The sequence below is a fragment of the Vombatus ursinus genome, unplaced genomic scaffold (assembly GCF_900497805.2).
Source record: "Vombatus ursinus unplaced genomic scaffold, bare-nosed wombat genome assembly UNPS02005659.1, whole genome shotgun sequence".
In the NCBI taxonomy this organism is placed as follows: Eukaryota; Metazoa; Chordata; class Mammalia; order Diprotodontia; family Vombatidae; genus Vombatus; species Vombatus ursinus.
The window spans coordinates 11848659-11873328 of record NW_020945437.1 but is presented as its reverse complement, the minus strand read 5'-3'; positions in this window follow the sequence as shown (position 1 = coordinate 11873328).

Sequence of the window (24670 nt, the reverse complement as noted above, 5' to 3'; positions counted from 1 at the left end):
CTCTCTTCCCACCAAACACCTGTTCCGTAATGAACACACATAGCAAATAACAAAGAAACCCACTTATCCAAGTCAAAAGAATAACAGAAATCAGAGAAAGTACACATAGTAAAACATATACCAATAATACAGAGTAAAGGAGCCTCTTCTATTGGGAATGAGGTAACTCAGCTCAACCAAGACAAAGTGCCAGATCTCGCCCAAGGGCAAGTTCCCTGAAGTCTCAGTGTAGTAGCTGGGGTTGGGGACATGAGCAATTTGTTGGCTTCTCTACTTATTGGCTTTTTCCCAGAGTCTTTCTCTTTCCAGGGGCCTGAAGAGAGTCTGGAACTGCATGATTTCTTTCTCAATGCCAAAATACCAGAATCTTCTCTTTAGCTCTTACCATTTCTGCTCTTAACATAGGTACAGAGCACTGAGTAACTAATCTACTCCAACGAGTAGAGTGTTATATAAATGGCCTTTTGAGCCCAGAGTTACATTGGTCATGTCCAAAAATGTGTTTCTCATTCTGCATGTTAATCCAACGTCTCCCTGTCATGGGTAGAGAATATTATAAGAATGCTTATAAAATATTATAAGAATACTTAAGTATAAGAATGCATATTAAAAGAATACTTAAAAGCATTCTTTTTAAGTCCTCTCAAATTGTGGCTGATCATTTAGTTGATGAGAATTCTTGTCTTTCAGAATCATTTGTTTTTATAATATTGATACTATAGTATGTTATCCTGCACTATGCATCGATTCATATAAGTCTTTCCAAGTCTCTTTGAAACTATGTTTTCCTTGTATCTCACATCACAATAGTATTCCATTATATTCATATAACATAATTTATTCAGCCATTTAAAGTTTGCAAAGAGCATCACATATGCTGTCTCTTTTAATCCTTGTAATGACCCAATGACATACAAAGGTATTATTATCCCCATTTTACAGATAGGCAAACTGAGGCTGAGAGAAGTCAAGTGACTTGTCCAGTGTCACAAAGCTGTTAATTATCAGAGGCAGACTTTGAACTCTGCTATCCTGCTCTGATTATGCAGCCAGTCAAAGGAGGCTACATCAACCCATGTGGTAGGGGTGAGGAGTGCCTCCATGTAGGATGAACTGGGCATGCTCCAAAGGCCTGGTTACATATTCTTATCTTTTTTTCAAATTTGAAATGTAGAATTTAGTAGATTATGTTTAATTGTTACAGTAATCATTTTCTTATTTAAGAAGCTGACAGTTCATTTTTTCTATGCTATTATGCAGTCACAAAATTATGGATCCTTTTATATGATTTAAAAATTTTTAATATTTACTGATCTTTTGGTTTTGCATCATCTTTCTTTCTGAGATCCGTCTCCCCTCATCTCCACAGAGTCATACCTTGTAACAAAGAATAAAAAAGAGAGGAGAAAAATAAAGCAGTTCAACAAACCAATTAACCCATCAGGAGTATATGCATTATTCCATGCCAATAGTGTACCACTTCTGCAAAGAAGGAAGAAAGGTAGGGAAGGGGGCACATTTTCGCATTTCTTCTTTAAGGTGAAATTTGATTATTTTAATTACATAGTGTTTGGTTTCTTTTTCTTTCATGTTCTTTTCATGTGTACTTTATCAGTTGTTGTGTATACACTGTTTTCTTGGTTCTGTTCACTTCATTCTGTATCAGTTCCTATAACTCTTTCCAAGTTTCTTTGAATTTTTCTTATTCATCACTTCTTATGGTGCAGTAATATTCCATTATATGAATTCTTACCTTTTTTGATGAAGTTCAGATAGAAACATTCCTAGGAAAAGTTATTTTCTTCATTTTTCCTCTTTCTTCCTGTACCGGTGATTTCACTGGTATAGGGAGGCAGCAAAGATCACAATGGATAAAGCCCTGGGCCAGAAGTGAAGAAGACTTGAGTTTGAATCTAGCCACAGACACTTACCAGTGGTGTGACTCTGGGCAAGTCATTTAACTTCTGCCTCCCTCAGGTTCCTCAACTATACTATGGGGACCATAATAGCACTTACCTCCCAGAGTTATTGTGATGATCAAAGGGAATAATATTTGCGAAGAATTTAGAACAATTACTTGGCACATAAATATTTTCTCCCTTTCTCTTTCCCAGCCTACTGTCCTCCAAACAAGCTGGCACCTGCTCTTCATTTCATAGTCTCAGAGAGTTGTTCTGGAGCACTGCAAGTTTAAGTGACTAGTCCAGGGTCATAAAGTAAGGAAGTATTAAGAGTGGGAACGTGAAGTAGGGTCTTCTGGAATCCAAATCCAGCTCTCTACACTGTTCAATATTGTCTCTCTTCTGCTTGTATGGTTGCCCATTGTGTAGAACAGCCTAGTTTTCATAATGGAGCATGGGGGGATTTCTGAACACCCACATAACTGATTCTTAGAAACAGAGCATTGATTCTTTAAGCCACATTACTGCACCAACAGCTTGGTTATTTTCAGCAACAATAAGTCAGTATGGGGTAGATATGGTGCTCCATCAATATCTTGAAAAGCTGGCAATCATCTCTTACCACCTGGAATCTCTGTGCTATTTAGAGGACCATGGGTTAAAAGGGTTCCTCTACATGAGCCCTTCTAGCTAGGTCTTAATAACTTGCAAGGGCATTAGGGCATGACTTAATGTACTATAGAAAACTAAAGGGTCAACATGTTCTCTGCTTCTTGGCATGAGCCAAAGAAAACCCTGGAGTGTGTATACACAGCCCTTTGTGGGGAAAAACTGACATAATGCAACAAAAATCAAAACTAGACTTGATGATCGTTAAATAATTTTAATATCCCCTGCATGGAATGTGTTCAGGTGGGCTTAGGTTATATGCGAAAGATAAATGGTGATGGACAACCTCCATAGCTGTAACTAGCCCTGGACAAACAGACTTTCGCCCCGGGGTGCCTACAAAGGGGAATGTCTTCCTCTATGGGTGAAAACAGCTCCTGGACCGCCCACAGCTTTCAGAGACCCCTCATTAAGGTTAGGGTCTAACTACTCTTTTCCCCAGTGGTACCAAACCTGGAGTTGGACATGCTCTGGGCCCATGGATGCACTGAAGCTAGCTCATATTGGCTGATAAGAGGATTGTTAAATTTTCAGTGTGAGCATTTACATCTCAGAAATGGAAAAATGCTATAAATCAGGGCTTGATTATTGTTTTGTTGATTTGACTTAAGAAAGTGATAGAGAAAATGTTAATAGTGCAGACTAAACTTATGTTTAGTGTCTTATGGGCAGTTTTTTTCAGAGAGCCAGTTGTTAAACATTTACTAGCACACCCCTGCCTCACTGCTGTTCTCCCATACCCAACTGTTTCCCTGTCTTCCCCACCCACCAAGATCTGACACTGTTAATCTCTATTGTTCACCGCATCAGTTTAATTCCTGATAATAAAAATGATAGGTTAGTTTCCTTTAATGACCAATTATATATCTATTGTTCATTATCCAAACCTTTCATGAATTGCCCCTATTTTTAATTTAGATCATCTGTTGGGTAACTAGTTCCATAAGTTAATTATTTGCTGTGTAAAGTAGTAATGTGACATTTTCAGCTTTTTGATGTACAAAGTTCTTAGTATGTGCCGATCAGCAAGCACCTAGGATGCCCGGGCTAGGGGAGAACTCAGAGACAATAATAATGACACTAACAGTCAACATTTCTATGGTACTTCAAGGTTACGCTTTTCCCACAACAATCTGGTTACACAGGTAGAGTGGGATCATCCCCATTTTATAGATGAGGAACCCAAACCTCAGATGAAATAATTTACTCATGAACATGGAGCTTACAAATGATGAAACCAGGATTCAAACCTGGTCTCCTGGACTCCTGACTCTAAGTCTGCAACTCTTTTCTATACTTCTTTGATCATCTAGTGTTTATCTTCCTCATGGTACTGAGAATGAAAAGGAGAGACATAATGATAGCGTCCCATGGTCGCACAGCGAGCCAGTGGCAAAAATGTCTTTTGTTTTATTTTTGTTAAAGCCTGATGCTTACTTTCATCCAGACCTTCTGGAAAATTGCTCTCTGTGATCCTGAGAGTGGTTGCTGGACCAAAGCAATTATTAGGCAGAGGGCTTAGTGGCTCTTACTGCCCCTCACAGAACCCATACGTGCTTCCTGCTGGGAAATTCAACCGAGGGCCATGTACTCCAGCATTGCCTAACATACCCCGTCTCCCACTGCAGGACTATTATATAAGAGAAAAGAATAACATCATTTCAGAGCTAAAAGGGACCTTGAAAATCAATTAGTCCAACCTCCTCAAGAGACTCGAGAGGAAGCCGAGTCTGGGGCAAAAAGCTTGAGCAAGGCAAAGCCAAAACAAGAGCTCTCTATGGAAAGTTCTGAAGAAAGGCTGTGAGGGAAAATGTACCATATGTTGCTTTTTTGTAAACTACTTTTTTTAACATTGTAAAAATGAGATAAAATTTAAAAGGAAAATGGGAAAAGCCTTACACTTGGAGTCAAAGAATCAATTTAATTCAATAGCTTTTATGAAGCATTTATTTATCTTGAGTCAGATATTATGTAAGTACAAGATTAAGGGGGAAGAGTAATTGGATCGCTGTTGGTCTTAAAAAGATCTGGGGGTGTTAGTGGATAGAAAGTGCAACATGAGTCAGCAATGTGATATGGCCCCTAAAAATGCAAATAAAATCTTTAACCAGATAAAGAAAGCAGTAGTGTTGGACTCTATCAGAGGTATTGTGTTTAGTGTTGGGAAAAGGAAGGAACAAACATTTATTAAGCACCTACTATGTGCCAGGCACTGTGCTAAGCACTTTACAAATATTTTCTCATTTAATCTTCATAACAACCCTGTGAGGTAGGTGCTGTTATTACTCCCATTTTACTTTGGAGGAAACTGAGGCAGACAGAGATTAAGTGACTTGCACAAGGTCACATAGCTAGTATGTGTCTGAGCTGGATTTGAACTCAGGTCTTCCTGACTTCAAGCCCAGGGCTCTATCCACTGTGTCACCTAGCTACCCAGAGTAGTACCTAGTTCTGGGCTCCACAATTTAGAAAGGACATTGATAATAATTTGTCCTTGCTCCACCAGCATTTATAAAGCACTTTAAGGTCTTGTAAAGCAAATACAAATATTATCTTGTTTGATTCTTAGAACAACTTGGTGAAGTAGGAGTTATTATGCTCACATTACAGATAAGAAAACTGAGACAGTAAGTGACTTGTCCACAGTGAGATAGATGGTAAGTATCTGGTATAGAACTGAATCCAGATCTTCTTGGCTCTAAGCTGACTGGAGAGCATTAGGAGGAAAAGGGCTAAGATACTGAAGAACCTGGAACCCACTTTCCTCCAGTCCTTTATTTTTTATTCTATTCTATTCTGTCTTGGTCTTTCTGGTCCTTCTCTATTCGATTAGACCTTATATCACTTGATCTTTTTACCATAGATAATATTTATGTTAGAAGCTTGATGACTTAACAATTGGTTGAAGGGCCTAGAGACATTTAGCCTGAAAAATAAAAGCCTTAGCAGGCATATGTTGATTGTTCTTAGGTATCTCTGGAAGAGAGATTAGACTTTGTTCTGGTTTGCACAAGAGGTCAGAATTAGGAGCAGTGGGTGAAAGTTGCAAAGAGACAAATTTGTATTTCAAGTCAGGAAAATCTTCCCAGCAATTAGAGCAGGCCAAAAGCTGCCTTCTGAGGTCATTGATTTTCCCTCATTGGAGGACTTTCAAGCAAGGACCGGACAATCACCTGTCAGGAAATCTGTAGAGGGGGATTTGTGTTCAGACTTGTGCTGGAGAAGTCCCTTCCAACTCTGAGATTCTGTCATTTAATCATAATCATAATGATAATAGCTAGCATTTGTATAGCATGTTAAAGTGTGCAAAAAACAAAACAAAACAAACCAAAACAACCCTGGGAGGTATGTGCTAGTATTATTCCCATTTTACAGATGAGGAAACTGAGGCAGACAGTGGCTTAGTGACCTTTTTGGAGTCACATAGATAGTGTCTGATTTGAATTTGTCTTCCTGATTGCAAGTCTAGTTCTCTCTCCACTGTGGCACCTAGTTGCCTTATTTCTCTGGAACCTTTCTACTATAACCTAGAGAGAATAAAATATATTTTGTGTGAAGGTTATAACTCTGCCAAAGGGTCACAATTAGCTTACTATCTGGAATTGTGCTTCTGTGTGGATAGGTCTCTCTTTTTTTTTGTTTTTCCTTTTCCTCACATTTCTATAGTACTTTAGAGTATATACATGTATGATAGTGATACATGTGAGCCTCAAAATTTTGTGAGGTAGGTAGGACAAGTATTGTTATCTCCATTTTAAAGATGAAGAAACTGAGGTTCAGACAAATTAAGTTGCCCATGGTCACACAAGCTAGCAAGTGAAAGAGTAAGGGCCCTAACATAGGTCTTTTCAGTTCAACTCTGGTATTCTTGCCAATACACCAAGCTGCTGGCCATTGTGGGTGCAGATCAGATTCTAGAACAACAGAGGAAATTGGGGTCATGTCTCATAGACAGTTATGTTTCCACTCCATGGCCAGCGGATCATTTATCCCAAGAATTTCTCATACAGCTGACAGATGACACTCTATTGGTTGGGGATCCTTGCCATACAATAGCAATTTTGTTTCTCTACATTACCTCAGAAGAACTGTAGTTTGTTGAAGGCATTGAGACCTTGGCTCGCAACACTTCCAAGTGTAGGCCAAACCAGATTCAAATGTAATTGGGAAATATTTAACAAAACAAATAAAAATATGATGGACATATAATGTTAATATATGGTTTTCTAAGTCAATATGTGGATATGTGGCAGCAAGGATCCTTATTCTTATTAGTGGCCCAGTTTCTCTTTGAGTTTGACACTACAGTACCGAGCACAGATCACTTCCTTAATTCTGGTCATTCTGCCTTTCAATGCAGCAGAAGATGGCTTTGGTTAATGCCACATCATGTTACTGATTTATACTGAGCTTATGAGCAGCTAAGTGGAAGAGTGGATAGAGCACTGGGCCTGGAATCAGGAAGACTCATCTTCCTGAGTTCAAATATGGCCTCGGACACTTACTAGCTGTGTGACCCTGGGCAAGTCACTTAACCCTGTTTGCTTCAGTTTTCTCATCTGTAAAATGAGCTGGAGAAGGAAAAGGCAAACCACTCCAGTATCTTTGTCAAGAAAACCCCAAATGGAGTCACAAAGAGTCAGACACAGCTGAAACAAAACTGAGCTTGCAGCCCATTAAACCCTTAAACCTTTCTCAGATGGGCTGTTGTCAGTTGCATCTCTCTCATCTTTTACTTGTGAAGTTGATTTTTCAATCCAAGTATGAGATTTTACATTTATCCCAATTAAATTTCAACTTGTCTGATTCTTCCTGATATTTCATTATGTGAAGATCTTTTTGGGTCTTGACTCTGTCATACAGTGCATTAGCAATCCCAGCATAATAGGAATCGATTAGTCAACCAGTCAACAGATACTCACTAACTATGTGCCACCTCTGGAAATATAAAGAAAAAGCAAAAAAAAAAAATTCCTTTTTCCGAAGGCATTTGCATGTTAATGGGGAGATTGTATGTACATAAATAGATATAAACAGAATACTTGTGAACCAGATATGAGGAAACTTTGGTAGGGAAGGCACTAGAAACTGGGGGGTGGGGGGTGGGAAGGCAAGAAAGGCTTCCTTCAGAAGGTGGCATTTGTGCTAAACCTGAAAGAAAAGAGGGATTCCAAGAGGCAGATGTGAGCAGGAAGTACATTTCAGGAATGAACCAATGCAAGGTGCAGAGATGAGAGGTGGAGCCTTGTGTATGAGAAACAGCTAGTAGGCCAGTAATATCAGACCCCAGAGTGTGTGGAGGGGAATGATTCATAAGAAACTTGAGAAGATAGGAGGAGAACAAGTTGGGAGTAATTACAATGTCAAAAAAAAGAGTTTAAATTTGATCCTGGAGGTAGTAGATGGCCACCAGAGTTTATTGAGTTAGGGAGGTGACGTGGTCAGATCTGTGTTTTGGAAAGTCGCTTTAGTGTCTATGTGTAAGATGGACTGGAGTGGGGAGAGACTTGAGTAAGGATGGGTGTGATGTTGACAGGTAGAAATGAGGGACGACATTGTAGATCTGGCAGCAGCATAAGCAAAGGTAAAGAAATAGGAGAGGATAGGACTGGAGTTTATTGAGTATTGGAGAGGATGATATGGTTAAATCTGAACTTCAGGAAAAATTGTTTTGGTGGCTATGTAGAAGATGGTTTGGGGTGGTAAGAGGCTTGAGGGAGATAGATTAGTCAGGATTTTTTTTTTTTTTTTTTTGCAATAGTCTAAGCAATAGGTGGTGAAGGCCTGAAAAGCCACCATCTTTATCTCTGGCCCTTATCTTCCTTCTTCTGGACTATTAAAACAGGCTCTTATCTGGTCTTTCTACCTATATCTTCCACAGAGCTTTTGTTGCTGTTCAGTTGTGTCTGACTCTTCATGACCCCATTTGGAGTTTGCCTGGCAAAAACCACTGGAGTGGTTTGCCATTTCCTTCTCCAGTTCATTTTACAGATGAGGAAACTGAGACAAACAAGGTTAAATGACTTGCCTAGGGTCTCATAGCTAGTAAGTGTCTGAGGCTAGATTTGAACCCAGGAAGATGAGTCCACACAGCTCCCAAGGTGATTTTCCTAAAGCGCAGATTTGACCACATCCTCCTCCCCCCAATTCAATAAATTCCAATGCTGTGCTGTCTGATTTCTGTTCTTTTGCATATCATATTCCCAAATCTGGAATGTCTTTCCCCATCTCTGCCTGTTAACACCCACTCTTCAAAGCTTAGATCAAAGATTACCCTCCCCTTTATCCTATCTATGATCTTAAAAAGCTAGGTGGAGTAGTGAATAAAATGTTGGACTTGGAGTTAGGATGACCTGAATTTACTTCTACCTCAAATGTGTGGTATTGGACACATTTCTTAGTCTCAGTTTTCTCATCTGTAAAATGGAGATAATAATAGCACCCACCTTCCAGGATTGTTGTGAGGATCGAGAGAGATAAGCTTTGTAAAAGCATGGGCAAGTGATTATTATAAAGAAAGTGAGGCCTTGTGAGAGAGGTTAACAGGCTTGCTCAGGGTCACACAGCTAGTAAGTGTCTTAGGAAGGATTGAAATCTAGATTTTTCTAATGCCTGGCCCAGTGTTCTATTCACTATGCTGAGCTTCTTCATGGGAATATTATAGGGCTGAGAGGGGAAGAGAGATACATGAACGTGGGAAGATTGTTTTTCTTCTTCTGCTCCTCGCAGGTCAGTTGCAAGGGGATATGCGAGGGGATCACCCTACTTAGGAGCATCAAAGGGCAGACTTAGGGCCAATGGATATGATTGGTAGTTTGGAGACTGGTCTGGGTCCTCCGAATATGGTGTGCAAAGAGAGTCTATGGCTGCACGGAGAAATTATTTCAGGGTACCAGAGAGTAAATCTGAGTGCAGGATTTGGGAGCCTGGGCAGTGGGTTCTGGGACTTGGAGTGAGGGAGGATACGTTGTCCTGACAGTGAATGTGAGTCTGAAAATTTGAGCTGCTGCAATGCCTTTGCTTGAGGACGAGACTAGATGGAGGATTAGAGGGTGGGTGGCAAATGAGGGTAGGGCCATGACCTGTTTTTTACTCCTCAGCAGAATATACCAATATGGAATGAACAATGATCAAAAACTAAATAAAGATTAGATGCTGTCTAGTGTAACTGAGTTCTGTTCTGATTTCTGTTTCAGAAGCAGATTGCCCAAGGGGGTGGATATGGCATTGGATGACCTAATACTGACAGCTGAATCCTCTGAATTCTCTCTGCACTTTCTATCTCTTCTTCATTTTTGCATTCTACTTTTATGGAGGTTCTGTTCTGCCAGGAATCTGAACCTGGGGAAAACAAGTAGGGGAGACACAGAGTACTTGGTCCTTGTGGAAGATTCACCTAGACAGAGGAGGCCATCTCCAATTGTCCTGATCTATATCTGACCACTGGAGCCAGTTGTCTCCAGAGGAGAAAATGAGGGCTAGTGACTTTGCACAGCCCTCCCTCACTTAAATCCAGTTCATTTGCAAGTCATGGCATCACCTTCCTGATGTCATGGTCCTCTTCGAGAACTCAAAGGACAAACAACAACAACTATTATTTTTATAGATATTTGTATACAGGGTTTATCTTTGCTGTTAGAGTGAAAGCTCCCTGAGGGCAGGAATTATGTTTTTGCTTTTCTAGTACCCAGAACAGGATCTTGTAGATAATAGGCATTTTTTAATGTTTGCTGAAATATGAGATTTGCTCTATGTGTATGACTTAAGAATGCTGCAAGAATCAGAAACATAGGTTTTTTTTCAATTACCAGGAACATAGGAAAACATTAAGAATCCTAAAACTTCAAGAGCTAGAAGGGTCCTTAGAGAACACCTTACCTGACCCTTTCCTTTGACAGATGAGGAACTGAGGACTGGAGAGGTGAATTAGTGGTCCAAGATCACACGGTCAATTAATAATAAAACCTGGACTAGGTAGTTTAAGTCTGAAGAAGCTTCCTAGCTTCCCTAGCTTCCTTCAAGAGTGCTCAAATCCCACTTTTTGTAGAAAGCCCTTCCTGGACCTAAGGTTGATTATTTTAAAATTTATCCTGTGCCTAGCTTGCTTGTACATAGATGTTTACATATTATCTCCCTTATGAGAATGTGGGCTCCTTGAAGGCAGGCAGTATTTTTGCCTTTCTTTGTATCTCCAGTGCTTAGCATAAGACCTGGCATGTAGTGAGCATTTAACAAATGTCCTTTTTGTCTGTCTGTCTACCTATCTATCTGTTTCTTTGTATGTCTATCTATCTACCTATCTATCTATCTATCTGTCTCTTTGTCTATCTATCTGTCTATCTATCCATCCATCTACTATGCACCGGGACCTATGGTAGGTCCTAGTTTAACATTGAGTATTTCACCATTGGGAGCTCAATGAATCAGAAATTCAATTTTAATTCAATAAATGTTCATTAAGTACCTACTGTCATGTGCAGAGCAGGGTGCTCAGCACCCAGGAAGATAGAAAGCTTAGGTAAGGCATGGTCACTCTCCTAGTGAAGCCTAAAGTATAGCCTAGGGTTGCGGTAAGGCTCAAATGAAATAGTCGAGTAAATATTTATTAAATGCCTACTATTTGCAAGTCACTGTGCTAAACTCTGGGGATACAAAGATAGGCAAGAGAAAGACCTCACAGACTCATGGTAGAGATAATGTGAAAACAATTATGTGCAAATAAGATGTATGTAGGTTAAATTGGAGATAATCATTAGAGGTAAGATGCTTACATTAGGGGGGATCAAGAAAGGCTGATGGAACATGGCATTTAAAATTGTAAGATATCTTAGAAATGCTTTAGTTGAATCTCTTATTTTATAGGTGAGGAAACTGAGGCCTAGGGTGGTTTAATAACTTTTCCAACATCTCATGGATAGCAGACAGTAGGACCAGAGTTTGAATCTAGGCCCTCTAAGTCCTAATCTTATACTCAGTTCCCAGCATCAAACTATTGTTCAAAATGTTTTGCAATCACACAGCGACACATAAATGTAAGTTTAATTATTTAGTCTCTTCTCACCCCCACTTCCCTTTTTAAAGAGGCCAGACTTGTAGGTCCAATGGCCAGGGTTGACTATGATCAGTTTTAACAGCTGTCAGCCAGTGCCACCAATTAGCAGACAACCAACAGTGAGCTCAATTCCTCGGGGTTCAGTTCCTGTGCAACTCTTGGTTATTGAAGTGGTTTTGTATCAGGTGAAGACCCTTTTGCTTCTGTGAACATACAGGCTGCCAGTTTGTCATGCTCTTTCTCTCAGCTTTCCTGAAAACAATACTGACACTTGTTGGCCCCAGAAAGCCCCAGGAGCCTGCTGCCCATTTGCCAAATGGTTTTTGCTGCTAACTTTTCCCTTCAGTTGTGTAGCTCTCATGACTGACATCTTGTCAGAGGCCTAATCAAGCATTTGTCCCCTCTTAAATTTCAAAGCAATGACATTTGATGCTCTGTCACATTTCCCTTCCCTGCCCTCCCAAGATCTGAAAGCTTTCAAAGAAGCAATTCTGCTCTCAGATATAGGGGCACTAGGTGAAAAATTAGGACTTGCTTCTTAGAAGGCATGTAAGGTTTGTAAGACATTAAGTCCATACCACTATTCAGGACTATATTCCTACCCTCCAGGATTCGTACAGCTAGCTCTTTTCCTCTCTGGGAAATGAATGAATGAATAAAAGAATGAAAAGGCATTTATTAAAAACACTTAGTAGGTGCACTTACTATGTACCAGGCACCATACAAAGTGCTTTATAATTATTATGTCATTTGATCTTCACAACAACCCTGAGAGATAGGTGCTATTATCATCCCTATTTTATAGATGAGGAAACTGAGGCAAAGAGGGTTAAGTGACTTGCCCAGGGTAACACAGCTAGTAAGTGTTGGAGGTCAGATTTGAACTCAAGTCTTCCTGACTCCAGGCCCAGCACTCTATTCACTGTGCCACCTAACTAACCCATATCTCAATATTTAAAGGACCCATGCTTTCATTGGTATAGCAGTCTATGCACCAATGGCAATTACAACTCCTAGATAACTTGGCAGATAATCTTGGGGAATGGCTGTGATGGAAAACATCATTGGCCTATGGCCAGCCTGTTGAGGAGGGTCTCCTTGGGCTGTTCCTCAGAAACTAAGCCTGGTCCTTGAAGACATTCCAAATTGGTGGGACACCTTTCCTCCTCTCAGTACTTCTGCTTTAACTGCCTTTTCCTTGAGGTCATAGGGTCCTCTTCACACATGAAGAAGCATCATGGTAGGACTTTGGTGGAAGTCTAAATAAATAAATATTTGCATACCCTTTCCAGGAAGATTGCTAGGCAAGAGGCCACCATTGAAAGGGTAACACATTCTTATATCTAGATAACTTTTATTATTTTATAGCCTAAAATCTGGGGGTTTGGTGGACTGCAAGGTCAGCGTGAATCAAAAATGGGACCTGGAAGACGAAAATGTTAAATGTTTTATGTTACACTAAGAGCAAAAATGAATTGCTCACCTCCCTCAGTGACTCCAGGCAACCCCCTAAGATTATAAATTGAAGAGAATTGATCTCTTTGCTTTGCTTTCTCTATTCAGTATCACTTCATACAAATCTTTCTGAATTTCCCTTCAATTGTCTGCCTGCATTGGTAGAGGAGATTTTTAAGGGAAGGGGAATGGGGGAGGGGGAAAAGTAAAGCGGGGAGGGGGAAAGTAAGGGAAAGAGGGAGACGTGCATTACCTGTTCAAGCATCGTTTAGGCCCAAATCATCCCTCACATAGGTATTCATCATATGACCTTCTGCCTCTTTTGATATAACAAGGAGAAATGTAATGGTGAAGAAAGTTAAGTTTATGCTTAGAGGCTAAAATCCCCAACTACACAAGAATAGGGTTGGAGATACCAAGTTAAATAGAAATTTATACAAAACAGACCTAAGCTTCAGCTTAGTGCCTGGCACATAGTAGGCGCTTAACAAATGTTTATTGAGTGATTGATAGTGGATTACAAACTTCATATGAGCCAGTAGCATGATGTTGTTGCCCAAAAAGCCACTATGATCCTTAGGCTCCATAATAGTCTGGAGAGTAATTCTATCTTCCATATCTCCTTTACAGTTATAAAACACTTTTCTATTAATTATGTCATTGATCCTCACAATGGTGAGGTAGAAGTCATCATGATTCCGATTCAACAGATTAGGAAACTGAGGCCCCGAAAGGCTAAATGACTTTTGTCCATGATCACATGATTAATATGTGGTAGGTTCAGGACTTGAACACAGGTATTCTAATTTTCAAACCTAGTGTTTTTTCTTTCTTCTCCTTTAAAAAAATTGGTTTACTGATTTTTTAAACTTTGTTATCATTTTCTAATCTTCCACTTCCCAAACTCTCCTTGTAACAAAGAAGTACAAGTAAACAAAACATTGAGATAGTAATTATATCTGGTAATGTATGCCTCATTCTCCATCTCCTTATTGCTTCTTTACTGAAAAGAGTTTCATCATCATTCCTCTGGAATTAAGATTGATTGTTGCTTTGAGTTCTGATATCTTTTAAGTGTTTTCCCTTATATTATTTTGTTTTGTTGTTGAGTTGTTACACTTGTGTCCAACTCTTTTGTGACACCACTTGGGGTTTTCTTGGCAGAGATACTGGAATGGTTTGCCATTTCTTTCTCCAGCTCATATTGCAGATGAGGAAACAGAGGCAAACAGGGTTAAGTGACTTGCCCAGGGTCACACAGCTAGTAAGTATCTGAGGACAGATTTGAACGCAGGAAGATGAGTCTTCCTGACTCCAGGCTCAGTACCCTATCCTTTGTGCCACCTAACTGCCCAGCATTTTTATAATACCTACTATATGCTAGGTATTATGTGAGGCACTTCATAAATATCATTTCATTTGATGCTCATGACAACATTGTGATGAAGAAATACAAGCAAATGGAGATTAAATGACTTGTCAGGGTCACACAGTGATTAAGTGTCTGAGGCTGAATTTGAACTCAGGAAGATGAATCTTCTTGACTCTAGAACTGGCGCTCCATCCACTGTGCCAGCTAGCTGCCACATTATTTTGGTACCATTGTGTATATTGATCTCTTTGCTTTGCTTTCTCCATTCAGTATCGCTTCACACAAGTCTTCCTGAGTTTCTCTGAATTCCTTGTATTTGTTGTTTCTTATGGTGCAATAAAATTCTATTAATTCATATGTCTTAATTTACTTAGCTGTTCCCTACTTGATGGGCATTTGCTTTGTTTTTAGCTTTTTATTAACACCAAAAGTTCTTCTCTAAGCATTTGGGTATACATGAGACCTCTTCTTCTGGGTATGGAATCTTTGGAGAATATAGCCAATAGTGGCCTCTCTGGATCAAAGGGTATGGGCAGTTTAGTTATTTTCCTAGTAAAATTTCGGATCACCTTTCAAAATTCTTTCCATAACTCCACCAATAGTTTATTAGTGTGCCCCTCCCATCATCTTTTAACTACACCATGCCACCTCCAGAAATATGACATTCAAAGTAAGAGAAATGATTGTCCCAACTTAGTCTGAGTGAGTATTTGGTTGGTAGTAACATTGACAAACTAGTGTGTGTTTACAGCAGAGCCACTGGGAGGGTGAGAAGATCTGAAACTATGTCATATGTAAAGTGTTTAATGCAATCAGGAATGTTTAGCTTGGAAAAGAAGACTTAGTGGGTACACAACAGTTGTTCTTAAATATTTGCAAGACAGAGGAAAGAGAAGGGGATGAGCATTTATATAGCCTACGATGTGCCAGGCACTGTGCTAAGTGCTTTACAAATATTATCTCATTTGACCCTCACAACAAACCTGTGAGGGAGCTGTAATTATTATCCCCATTTTATAGATGAGCAAAGTGAGGTAGAGGATAAATGATTTGCCCAGGGTCACATAGTAAGAAACAAGGCTGAATTTGAACTTGGGTCTTCTGTCTCCAGGCCTAGTCTACCACACAATGGTGCCCTATCCGTGGCACTACCTAGTCATGTAGAAGAGGGATCAGATGTTTTGCTTGTCCCCAGAAAAGAGAAATCAATCAAGAGCAATAGGTGGAAATTCTAGAGAGGAATATTTCAGTTTAATGTAAGCGAGAATTTCCTATCAGCTAAAACTGCCCTCAAATGGAATGAGTTGTCTCATAGGGTAGTAAGTTGAGCGTCTCTGAAAGTGTTCAAATTGAGGTCAGATAACCGTATACTGGGGATGTTGTAAAGGGGATTGGATTAGATGCCCTTTTAAATCTAAGATTCAGTCATTTTTTTTAATACTCAGAATAGATGAAGTTCTTGCTGATGGAGCATTTTGGAAATTATTTTGCATGATCTCTAAAATTGCTCCCAGCCCTAAAATTCACTGAATCGATGAACCCTTCTATGAAGTCCAGCATGTCACCGAATGACTGGTGTTCCCCACTGAGAATCCTTTCTTAGTTATTTGAGGAGAGGGAGGGGCCTGGGAATCAACTTGTCTCTTATAATTCAGGATAGCAGTTGGCTGGATCAGACCATTGCATTCATCATCCCTTTCTTTCCCAGTTCAAGTGTCGTATCTCCTTAACAAGACTAAGCTTCATGAGGGCTTTCTAAATTTTGTATGTATCTCGGTCCCTAATATAGTCCTCTGAACACAATAGGAGTTCAGTGAATGAAAGAGCTCGTTTATTAAAAGCTTACTCTGTGCGAAGCACTAAGGATACAAACAGAAAAAGCAAACCAGCCCCCACTCTTAAGGGGCTCCCATTCTATTGGGGGAGATGTCAAATGTAAGTAGATTTAGCACTGACGAAACAGACAATAATGCATCTTCTTTAATTTTATTCCAAGCATAAAACCCTATCTGTTGTTGAGCTGTTTGACAGAGCTAGGGGCTTTGGTAGGGAGGACTTCCAGGGGGCTTCAGTACCTGGGGCTGCTGAGAAAGTGGGGCCAGCAGTGCTTTGCAGAAGTATTTATCAGGTCCTGTCCCCACAAAGGTTACTCCTCTGGATGAGGCTGTGGGAGCGGGACTGGAGGCAGAGCGAGTCATCTGGGTTGGAGTGGGGTGCTGCTAGGGCTCTTGGGCCCTGTTGGTAGCAGTTGGATTTGCTGAATGAATAAATGACGTACTTTGTGTGTAGGCTTTGGAATAGCCACTTTGGAGTACTTGGTCATGATCCACAGTGGTGGTACAAGGGGAGAAGCTTTAATACTAAATAATGAAGGTGTCATCACCATATCCTATCTCTCACATTCAGCTGGTGTCTTTCCCATACTCAGTATGCCGACTCTTACCCAGGCCTTCTAACACCATGCATGGACTGGTTTAATATAAAATATTCCAGCCCCCTTCCCACTAGCTGACTCCCTTACGTACATCCTTATGTATGAGAAAAATGCCACTCAGTGTTGTTTTCTATAGCTGAGAGTTGGAATGGCTGGGAATGTTAGAGAAAGCATAAGACATCACCTTAACATTTATTTTTTTGGTCTCTGTTCTTCGCAATTCCTTATTTTCCCCACCATCCTGACCAAAAGTAATCCCCTTGTTCCCCATGAATAAACAGCAATTTACCGATTCTTTCAGTGATTTTGAACCTCTAAGCTGGTCATATGAAAAACTTTTTTTGTTATTGTCATTCGGTTGTTTCCAACTTTTTGTGACCCCCTGGACCACAGCACACTAATACTGTCCATGAGGTTTTCTTGGAAAAGATACTGGAGTGCTTTGACTGTTCCTTCTTCAGTGGATTAAAGCAAGCAGAGGTGACTTACCCATGGTCACACAGCAAGTAAGTTTTTGAGCCTCGATTTGAACTCAGGTCTTCCTGAATCCAGGCCCAGCATGCTATCCATTGAGCTGTTTAGCTGCCTCTTAGGCAAATGGAAGTTAAGTGACTTGCCCAGAGTCACACAGTTAGTAAGTGTTTGAGCTTAGATCTTCCTGACTCCAGCACTCTATCCACTAAGTCACTTGGATGCCCCTGTATGAAAAACTGCCATCGCTTAAATGTCAAAAACTATATATCTTGCAATCAATTGTTTTAGATGCTATTAAGAACCCTCCTGCTCAACAATCCTTAGAAATATCATACTAATCAACTAGCTCCTCCTTACCTTCTGACTCTTTTGACGTGTCCCTCCTGCTCAGTTCTCTGAAAATTGGGCTCCAGTGAGTCCCATGACTAGATTAAGACAGGCCCTCTTTGATTCCAAAGCTGTCTTTTCCCTTGGAGAAAAAGGGACATTTCCATTGACCCTCAGAGTATATCAGGGATAGAGTTCGGAAGGCAGAAGCTACCACATTGCCTCCAGTCTTGGAGCTGAGGGGAGGCATAGATTCTTCCTGACTAGGAACTTGCAATACGATCCAACTAGACTGGAAGTTTTAGGCAGAGCTTAAAGACAAGTAGAGGTCTTCTCTAGTCACTCTTTCTGCACTGTCTTTTAGGGGAACATGAGCTATGGTTCTCTGAGGTTTACTCTCTCACTTTCTCTCCCCATCTCTCTCTCTTTCTCCCCCTCTCTCTCCTCTCCCTCACTCCCTCCTTCTCTCTCTCTCACTTTCTCTCTCTCTCTCTTCTCTTTCTCCCCATCTCTCTCTTTCTCCTTCTCTCCCCCCCTCCTTTCTCTCTCCTTTTCTCTCTTTCTCTCTCTCCCCCTCTCTCCCCTTCTCTCCCTCCCCCACCCTCTCTCTCCCTCTCCCTTCCTCTACCTCCCTCTTCCTTTCCCTCCCTCTCCCTCTCTCCCTCTCTGCCTTCTTCTTTTCCCCCAACTCCACTTCACATCAAGGTAGGCCCAACTAGGCCCAGGAGAGGTAATCTAATTCTATTCAATTTAGACGAATGCTTTACTGTTAAGGATTAGAGTCTCAATTTTTCAAAGCCATTTTTGATGGATTTGTATGTTTGTACTGAGCTAGAAATTTTCCCCAAAGTCCATGTTCTTGCTAGTCCTCATTAAATGCCTCTCTTGAGTAAAACTGTCTGCTCCTTCAGTGTGGCTCAGCCTGCCAAGCATCCAATTCTTCATTATGGAAAAGATCCTGAGCTAAGAGTCCATTGACATAACGGATTTGCTAGAGAGATACAGGCAGTATTGTTGTTGTTGCTGTTTTTAAAAATAGAATTGGTGGAGAATTCAGTCACAGAGTTTTACATCTTACCTCTTAAGCAGGCACACACAGATATACAAAACCTCTAAAATGAATTTGTGCAAAACAGTCATCTAGCTTAACATAACATAGAATCCTTTCTGTCCCCTTTTAAGAGATCAAGCCACTTTCCTATTGCAAGGGAAGGTTAAGAATAGTCCCACTTTCAGAAATATCTGCCACCACAACTCAGCCTCTAGAAAGCTACACTCAGGAAGGTTGCTTAAATGAAGTTAGGTTGTCCCATATTCAATTTCATCTAATTAGATTTAACCCCTCTCAAAAGGAGTGGATGGTGTGGTGAAAAATGAACTGGATTTTTGAGGTAGAGGGCTTGGGTTTGAATCCTGGATCAGGCCTGTGTGCCCTTGTATAGGTTATTTAAAGTGGCCTCAGTTTCCATATCTGAAAAAAAAAGATATTGTATTAAGTGGAAAGGCGCTTGTTAAATAAAGCCCCATCCAGCTCCAAGCCTTGTGATCATCCCTGAGAATTCAATTCCATTCTATATGATTCTCTTGGCCTCCATTCTCATTCTTGACCACCAGACGGTATCACAGAAAACTATACATTGCTTATTCTTCTTTCTGGGCCGCTGCTGATGTGTTCAGTTACGTGGCAACATCTGCAGTGGGGGAGAAAGAGAAGAGAGAGAGAGAGAAAGTGAGAGAGAGAGAAGGAGGGAGTGAGGGAGAGGAGAGAGAGGGGGAGAAAGAGAGAGAGATGGGGAGAGAAAGTGAGAGAGTAAACCTCAGAGAACCATAGCTCATGTTCCCCTAAAAGACAGTGCAGAAAGAGTGACTAGAGAAGACCTCTACTTCCCTAATCTCTGCCTTTATCCCTGGCAGCTGTAGAAAGGCAAACTGGAGACAGGACTGGTAGCCTCTATAGGCAACAAATTATCTCTCCCTCCCCCCAATAAATCCTGTCAGTTTGTCTTTATAAATATGCTTGTTTAATTTGACCTGCTACATCTTGCCACAGGAGCCTCACAGATGGGTTTTTCTTGGCGCCGTGCCCATTTCCACATTTATGCTAAAATCTTCAGTGACCTTCTCAGAAGAAGATGGGGCCCATCCCTTCTCACAGGCAGACTGAAGGAACAGGCCTTCAGAATGAAAGTCTCTGCAGCTACTGAACTGTGGCATTAGACCCATGTGCTGAATGAGAGAGCCAAGGGGTTGACAGGGCAAGGAGTGAGGTCACCTGGCCTTGAGCAATATGAACAGCTAATACTAACTCACATTTCAATAGCTCCGTAAGGTCTCCAAAATGTCTTCTTTACACCATCTCTTTGAGGTAGGCAGTGCAAGGATGGTTATCTCCATTTTACAAATGAGGAAAAACAGGTTCAGAAACTTCAGTGACCTGTCCAAAGACACATAGCTAGTAAGCGTTAGACTAAATGATCATATCCAGGTCTCTCCTTGTTCCAAATCTAGTGTGCTTTCCACAATTTAACTCCATGAGTGTTTATTGAATGTGTACTATGTACAAAGAAGTGTGCTAGGTGCTAGGTGCCTCACAGCATGTTAAACTCAGTATGTTGAGAACGGAATTCGTCTGTTCCCCAAAGCTCTCCCATCTTCCTGAATTCCCTCTGATTGTTGAGGGTACTACTATCCTCCCAATTACCTATGCTTGCAACTATCTGCCCCTCCCTCAATGTCCAATCCTCTGCCCAGTCCTCTTGTATCCCTCCCTTTTCGCCCCTCTAGTACAGATCCTCATCACCTCACGATTAGGCTGTTTCAGGAGACTTTTGATTAGTTCATAGTTGTTAGGGTGTTTTTCCGTCATGTCCAACTCTCTGTGACCCCATTTGGGGTTTTATTGGCAGAGATACTGGAGTGCTTTGCCATTCCCTTCTCTAGTTCATTTTATAGATGAGGAAACTGAGGCAAACAGGGCTACATGACTTGCCCAGTGTGACACAGCTAGTAAGTGTCTGAGGTCAGATTTGAACTCAGGAAGATGAGTATTCCTGGTTCCAGACTTAGCACTTCATCTACTGTGCCACCTAGCTACCCTAATTTTGATTGGTTTCCCTGTCTCAAGTCTTTCCCCACTCCTGTCCCACCTCCCCTCAGCTATAGAATTGATCTTCCTCAAGCATGGATCTTTCTATACTAATCATATCCCCTATTCCATAAACTCAAGTGATTCCTTATTAATCCCAGGATCAAATATAAAATCTTCTGTTTGCTTTTCAAAGCCCTTCATAACCTGGCCACTTCCCACTTTTCCAGTCTTCTTACACCTTATTTTTTCTCATGTACTCCCTCCTCTAATTCCTTGCTGTTGTTGTTCAGTTCTGTCTGACTCTTTGTGACCTTATGGACTATACTGTACATGGGGTTTTCTTGGAAAAGATACCAGAGTGATTTGTCATTTCCTTCTTCAGTGGATTAAGGTGAACAGAGGTTAAGTGACTTGCCCAGGGTCACACAGCTATTAAGTGTCTGAGGCTGAGTTTAAACTCGAGTCTTCCTGACTCGAGGCCCGGCACTCTATCCACTGGGTCACCTAGCTGCCTCTAATCCTCAGATCCCTGGTTTCCTTCAAAGCTCAGCTGAAGCATTGCTTTTTATATGAGCCCATTTCTGATCCTTTCAGCTGCATCTAGACTGAGAAATTAAATAGTGTTCTTGGCAAACATAGAGACAAAGATGAGCTGAATTAAATTCAGTAAGCATTTATTAAGCACTTACTATTTGCAAGCCATTGTACTAGATGTGAGGGATACAAAGATGAAATAGTACATTCCTTATCCTCCATCAGCCTGTAATATAATGGAAGGACATGACATATATACAAACAAGGATGAGACAGGGAAAGACAAAGGGGAAGGAGAGAGGGATGATTAGTTCAGTTTGGGACATATATAGTTAGAGGTGTCGGTGGGACACCAGGGCAGAAGTTGGGTGGGAGGAGGATGCTAAAAAGACAGCAAAGGAGTGGCAAGGAAAATGAGAGAACCAAGAAACAATAGTGTTACAAAAAGCAAAGGGAGAGAAAGTATTGAAAAGAAAAGTGGTGGATAAAAGTACCAAATGCTGAACAGAGGTCAAAGACGGCAAGGACTGAGAAAAACCCATTGGATTTGGCCTTTCAAAGGTCACCGGAGAGAGGGTTAAGTGAGTGGGAAGGGGTGATTAGAGGCAGCATCTTATACTCTGTCTAGAAGCTTAGCAGTAAAGGGGGAAAGACCTTGGAGGAATTAAAGGCAGGGTCAGAGGAAAGCGTCTTTATATCTAATCTATGTATCAGGGGTCACGAAGAGTCGAATATGACTGAAATGGCTGAACAACAACATGTACCTGGGTTTATATTCTTTGTCAATGATTTCTACCCATATTATCTTCAACACCTGTGATGAAGTACTATAGCTAGTATTGTACTGAAGAAGGCTCTTAATGGAATTCTGTGCTATTGAGTAGGAAACCTCAGAGATCACTTAATCCATTTTACATATGTTACAGAGAGGATGTGAATGTGGGGATGAAGGATGACTCCAGTCTGTGGGTCATTCTTTACTCCAAGTCTTAACTCTAATCCCTCAGGTGGCAGCAACAAAGGGAGTAGCCTAGGTACTGGAATTTTCCACATTTTGCTCTCTAAGAAAATGCAGATAGTGTCTTCCCGGTCCTTTGCAGTTAATTTGGGCATTGATAATAGTCAAAATGACTGAGTCCCTCAAAGTTGTTCTTAAGACAATATTGCTGTTACTGTATACCACGTTCTCTTGGTTCTGCTCATTTTGTTCTTCGTTATTTCACGCAAGTCTATCCATGTTCTTTTAAATCATTGATTTATGTAGCATTACTTACTCAGCACTCAATAATTGATGGGCACCTCCTTAGTTTCCAGTTCTTTGTCATCGGCATAAATATTTTGCCTTGTATCCACTCTGTATATTGTACATACCTATGTCTTTATGCTACTGCTGTGTCTCCTTTAGAGACAGTAGAGCATAAGCTCCTTGAGGGCAGGGACTGTTTGGACGGTGCTTTGGATAGTGCCTGACACAGTCAATGTTTTATAAATGTATGTAGATTGATTAACTGATCTTTGCCAACATGATAAGTGTGAGGTGGAATCTCAGATTCATTTTAATTTGCTTTTCTCTTATTGTGAATGATTTGGAGCATTTTCATATGGTTGGTAATAGCTCGCATTTCTTCCCTGGAAAACTTCCTGTTCATATCCTGATTTTCAGTCTCTCCCTGCTACTAGCTCCTTCCCTGCTACCTACAAACATGCCCATTTCCCCACTACCTTCAAAAATCCCTCACTAGATCATACCATTTCTGCTAGGTATTTTCTTAGCTCTCTTCTCCCTTTTGAAAAAGTTATCTATGTTTGATACTTCTATTTCCTCTCCTCTTCTAAATCCACTGTGGTTTGGCTTCTGACCTCATCACTCAACTAAAAATGTTCTCTCACAAGTGACCAATGATCTCTTAGTTGTTAAATGTGTTGGCTTCCTCTTGATCCTCATCCTTTGTGATTTCTCTGCAGCTTTTAGCACTGTTGATCACCACCTCCTATTAGATACTCTTTCCTCTTTGGGCTTTCATGACTCTACTCTTTTTTGGTTCTCCTCTCCATCTGACCAATTCTTTTCAGTCTCTTTTGCTAGCTTTTCTCCCTTTTCATATTTCCAAACTCTGTGTGTGTGTGTGTGTGTGTGTGTGTTTGTTTGTGTATACACGCATGAGGGTATGCACCCCAAGGCCTTGGCCTGGGGTCTCTTTTATTTTCTCTCTGTTAATCTTCCTTGAGGATCTCATCTGTTCCCACAAGTTCAGTTATCATTTCTTTCAATATACCCAGATCTCTACAACCAGTCCTGACTACTCTTATGAATTCCAAATGCCTGTTAGACATTTCCAACTGGATGTCTCATAAGAATTTCAAGCTTAGTATGTCGGATGAACTCATTTTTTTTCTTCACAAAGAAAACTTTTCTTTCAAACTTCCCTAATACTGTTAAGGGAATCACCATCCTCTGAATCTCCCAGGTTTTTAATCTTGGTGTCATCCTCTACTTCTTACTATCTCACTCTCACTAGATATCCCACATATCTGAATCATTCCAAATATTGTCAGTTCTACCCTTGCAATATCTCTCATTTTTGTTTCCATTTCTCTAGCCCTCGTATATTCACCAGTTCAGGCCTTCATCACCTCTCATACGGACTACTACAGTAACATTCTAGTCCTTCTCAAGCCTCTCCTCCAATCCACCCTCCATTACACTACCTAAATGATTTTCCTAAAAGTAAGTCTAATCATGTCATCCACTTGCTCAATAAACACCAGTGACTCCTCTTGACCTTCAGAGTCTCATGTCAAGTCCTTTGTTTGGCATTAAAGGCTCATCACAACCTGTACCCTCCGTACATTACCAGGGTTCTCACACTTTATTCTCCTCTGGAAACTCTATGGTCTATCAATGCTGCCCTACTTGTTGCTCCTTGCATATAACTCTTCATATTCCATCTCTGTCCTTTTGCATGGCTTGTCTCTTGTACATGGAATATCCTCCCTCCTCAGTTCTGCCTTCAAACATCCCTGGTTTCTAGAAAGTTGTTCAGTCATTTTTCAGTCATATCTGATTCTTCATAACCTTATTTGGGGTTTTCTTGACAAAGATACTGGAGTGGTTTGCCATTTCCTTCTCTGGCAAATTTTACAGATGAGGAAACTGAGGCAAATAGGGTTAAGTGACTTGCTTAGGGTAATATAGCTAGTAAGTGTCTGAGACCAGATTTGAACTCATGAAGATGAGCCTTCCTGAATCCAAGTCTAGTGCTCTATCCACTGCACCACCTAGCTGCCCCAGCTTCTATAAAGACTAATGTAAAAAAAAAATAAATAAAAAAATAAATAAAAAAAGACTAAGTTCAAATGGCTC